At 31.7% G+C, this 4,931-nt stretch overlaps 1 protein-coding gene across 3 annotated transcripts in view; it reads right to left on the bottom strand.

Moving 5' to 3' along the window:
• LOC118748144 (zinc transporter 1-like) overlaps positions 1-4,624 on the bottom strand; it is a 38,091-nt gene extending 33,467 nt beyond the window's left edge. For 2 of the 3 annotated variants that reach the window (XM_036482470.1, XM_036482472.1), the window contains exon 1: positions 4,357-4,576. The gene's annotated coding sequence lies outside the window, so the exon portion shown is untranslated. Of the gene's footprint in view, positions 1-4,356; positions 4,577-4,604 lie in introns of those variants that run through there. The other variant, XM_036482471.1, reaches the window with a different exon arrangement.
• Positions 4,625-4,931: the final 307 nt, after the last annotated feature.

Raw genomic sequence — 4,931 nt, forward strand, 5'->3', positions numbered from 1 at the left:
ATCATTCGTTCGATTTTAAAAGATGAGGTGTCAAATGAAAGGGCATGACTTGTAGATGTGTAATATGATTTTAGTTTTTTTAAAGGGATGCCATATATACGAAAATCAAATTCAAATTATTTATTAAAACAAATAAACTATCCCAATATGGGTATCAAAAGAAATGGGTTTGAATAAAGATGAAGAAGAAGATGAAGATGAAGATGAAGAAGAAGATGAATGATATAGATGGAAGATAAAGATAAGTAGACCGTTATGGAAGACCTGTAATACGCGCAGGAGATTTCAACGTCAACTTTTCGCTGGCCAAACCTGATGAACTGACAAAATTTTTTAAAGAAAAATTTTCACTGGAAATGGTTAATGGTAGAAATGAGCCAACAACCAAAGGAGCGGGTACCACTGATGCGGCTTTTCCCAGAAATATTAGTAATATTGACATAAAACATTTCATATCATACTTTAGTTACCACAATCTACTAGTTAATATTGCAGATATGAATATTTTCTCAGCCACAAATAATAATAAAACTTTGCAGTTTGTTATAAAAAGTAAAAAATTAAAGGTCGTTGAAAAGATTTTAGTTAAATATGTTTTTTGTATATTTTTTTCTGGCATTTTCTCTATTTAGTTTAACTTCCTCCGCGCGTAGGGACAACACGCATTGAGTTTTTTTTTCGTTATAGGTATAGCATCTAAAATTTCAGCAGATGAAATAACTGATAGGCGTCCATGGAAGAACTTCAATTTATTTCTTGGCTGTCATATAAATATGTAATAATCCAACTTTTTGTTATTTTTCTCTAAAAAATGTTTATAGATAAAAAATTGTGATACAAATTAATTTGTTACAGAAGTGTAGTAGCTGCTTTGGTTTATAGAATTTATAGTAATTAATATTGTCGTTTTTTTTTAATTTGTTAAATTTTTCAACAAAGTTTGAAATTTCTAACTATATGCATTTTTTTTAGATAATGAGCTAAATTTTATAAAAAAAATAATAAAAATTAAACAAACAAAAGAAAAATAGCCAAAACTGGTCAAAATGTCGTGTCCCTATTATTTTTCACATGACCGTATATTAGACCATGTCAAGAGACAACTTAAAATCCTGCAATGCGAACGCAATCTGACTCAGATTTTAGTATTTGGTATAGTAATTATCCTCCCTTAAAGTCCCCTCTCTATCCCAGTTCTAAGGGCTAGTTTATCAGTGCACGACGGAGGTTTAAACTCAGTTTAAACGCCCGATCCGGCTGGTTTAAATTAAGATTAGCCAATCAGATGTCAGCCAGCTGTTCAATTTAAACTCAGTTTACTTAATCTAACTTTAGACTGGCACTGAAAAACTGGCCCTAAGGGGTCGCGCATCGATTGCTTATTTTTTCCATAGGAATAACACGTAAGAAAATGAGTTTTTCTCTTTTGAGCTCAATATAATTTTCCATAGTGAATAAAAACGCTTGCAATTATAAGAATACACTGATTACATGCCATTTAAGTATTACTCTGGCTCAGATTCTTGAAATTCTGAAATTATCATTTTTTAATCCCAAATCAAACTGTAGCTCTTTTGCTGTTGTTTTGTCAAAAGCTACAATTAACGGCATAGTAACATATTGGAAATCTCAGTTCTATCGAGTAGGTGTATGGTGTCAAGTTAGCGCTACATATTTACAACTTCTTCTTGAAAAACGAAATCTAAAATTTTTTTCTTTTCACAACAAAGTCGTAATAGAGAAGCTACAATAAATGCCGTTGCAAATTTTTCGCTATCTCAATTTAATCCAATCCAATGGGGTATGGCGTCAGGTTAGCACAACATACTAAATTTGGTTCGAAAAACGGTCAACTAAATTTTTTCCAGAAAAAACGAAAGCTACACATTTTTTCTTTGTCATAAGCTACAATTAATGGCGTAGTAACATATTGGATATCTCAATTCTATCGACTAGGTGAATGGTGTCAAGTTAGCACTACATACCATTTTTTCCTAAAAAAGGAAAGCTACAACTTTTTTCTTTCCACAACAAATTTACAAAAAAAAAGCTACAATTAATTCTGTTGTAACCTTTTAAATCTCAATTCTGTCGCCAATGGTGCCTGGTGTCAGGTTAGCATTACATAGTAAATTTTGTTAGAAAAAGGGTCACCGAAAAACGAAAGCTACAAAATTCACAACAAATTTTAAAGTCAAAAGCCACAAATAATGGCACAGTAACATATTGGATATCTCAATTATATCGACTAGGTGTATGGTGTCAAGTTAGCACCACATACCATTTTTTCTTAAAAAACTTACCACGAAAAATTTACAACAAAAAAGCTACAATTAATGTCGTTATAATATTTTCAATATCTTAATTATATCGAATAGGTCGAGCCTTGTTAAGCAATATTCATTTATAGGGATATATATGTTGGATCCTTGGCTATAAACCTCTTTTATAAAACTGTCCCCCACGTCTGCTTTCTGCGCTATTTAAAGTCTAAGTTTAAGATCCTTCAAAAGGGATTCCAAGCAGAAATGTTCAACGGCTAGTTGGGGAGATTCGATGATGGCATAATTAAGAATCTGTTAGTCTAATCGAATATTATTTGTCAACGATCTGGTGGAAAAACTCGATGCATCGCTAGTTTCTTCCTTCTGTTTTCCTCCATCAGTAAAAATAACTTAAAAATATAAGAAAACGAATGTGGAAAAGTGCGCTCGATACCGAGATTGTACATACTTAATAATTACTTTTAAATATTAAATTCGTTTTATAAAGCTAATATCTTTATAAACAATCTATAAACAAATGTAATTACTTTATAAGCGTTTATTGAGCTTAGCTTTGTAAGTTCCCATGTAAGAAACATTAATCCAAGCGTTAACAAAGTTGTTATTGCTTATTTGCGTATTTGGTACTGTTCAATACATACATATGTACATATCTACATACTATATACATAGTGTAATGTAGCAGTTGCCAGTAAATCGTAAGTAATACATTATTGCATCCCCTTTATAAACTGAAATGTTGCTTAACTTTCAGAATAAGAGCCCACGGGTACTATATACATACATATGTATATTAGACTGCATCACTCCCCATACAAAAGAAATCGGTACTGTTTTTCCACTGGAATTATAAAGTATATTCAGCCTTATTACGAGTTTAATTTTCCCTGAACCTGTTCACTTTTCAATTTTGGTTTCCATAAAAATTTTCTGGTGAAATTTTTTCAGACGAAGCGCAGGATAAGGCAGATTATATACCTTTTAAAACTTGCACCCACCAAAAGGTTTCGGGGGAAAAAAATTGAGTTTTTATGAATAAAAATAGTTTTTTAAGTTGTTTTTGAAAAAACAAAATCACCCCAGATAACAAAGCAATTTAAACTTAAAAAACCAGCCTACAAATATTAAAAATTTTCAACGGTATCATAATAATGCGATTTTTTATGCTATTTTCGAACTATTTTTTTTACTTTTTTCAAAGATTCGCAAAAGAAAAACTTGCATAACTCAGCCAGAACTTTACTATTAGACTCGTGAGGCATCATTGGAAAGGTATTTTTTCATACTTTTTATTTATTTGCAAATAAGCTCATTTAAATTAAGAAAGATAAAGGTAAGATAAATGAGCCTCATTCCCAGTTGAACTAAGATGTGTTATCTTAGTATTTAAAAAAGGAAAAATGCAGAGAAATAAAAAGGGTGAGAAAATAGCTTTCCACTGATATCTACTAGTCTTAATCGGAATAGTTTTGGTCCAGTTATTCAAGTTTTTCTCAAACAATTGTTTTTTATGTTAAAAAAACAACATCAAAATTCTCTATATGTATTATGATTTCGTTGAAATATTCTTTTAATATTTGTATGCAGATATTATAGGCTTTAACTGTTTTGTCATCTGAGAGGATTTTGTTAAAAAAAACTCAATTTTTGGAGGTATTTTCAAGTAGGCCCAGCTCACGTAATTTTCAATATTTTACGAAATATTTTGGTGGAAGTCTTCAAATGTGTATAATAAATTGTGTAATACCGGCGGAAAAACCGAACTTTTTTGGTAGTTCAGCCTAATGTACATATGTATGTACATACGTATGTAGGTAGGTATGTACAAATGCTAGTTGATAGTGTCTTTATAGATCTTTGCAAGCAGGGAAAACATGAGGCAACCTAAAAAAGTGTAGTCAGGAGTGCAAAACAGTAATTTCAAACCCGATGAATCATGTGAATTGTGAACTAAATACCTGGGCATTGAACTGTATCTATATAGATATGCATATGTATGTATATATGTATAAGCATTGTTTAATATGAAAATATATCTCTTCAATCCCTAATACTGATATGATATCCGTACCGAGCTTATTGATATTGATCCGAGGTAAAAATTCACTTATACTTATGTATAACAAAAGTTTCTCTCGTCGTCTGCGATGTGGTCTGGTAACGTAGCACTAATTTATTTCCCCTGACCGTTTTCCAACTTTGTATTCATCACTCGACGCAATCAAACGCAAACAAATATTTTATTGCAATCACGAAAACTTGCCGTCACTCGAATAAAAACTAAATATCTACATGACCATCTACATGACAAATAAATACCTGTCAATGCCAGGGAATTAAATGGAAATGTCGAGTAGCAACAGAATGAAAAACGGTCAATAAATAAATTAGGATGTCAGTTCAAAATGGAATGTCAAACTTGCTGGAATTATTCTGGAATGCACTACCGGACACCATTGGAATTCCTTACCGGAAGTACAGGGCGCTAGTAAGTTTTTGAAATATGCAGTATGCAGTTTTCCGCCGAAGCCAATCCAACGGCGTAAAATTTTTCTTCATCGATTGTTTCTCGGATTACTACACATTACGGCAATTGTGCACTTTGGGCTAGTTTTGCCAGTTTGATACTTTTAGAGCTAGATTTAG

Source organism: Rhagoletis pomonella, unplaced genomic scaffold (genome assembly GCF_013731165.1).
Source record: "Rhagoletis pomonella isolate Grant_MI unplaced genomic scaffold, Rhpom_1.0 Rhpom_scaffold_00012, whole genome shotgun sequence".
NCBI lineage: Eukaryota > Metazoa > Arthropoda > Insecta > Diptera > Tephritidae > Rhagoletis > Rhagoletis pomonella.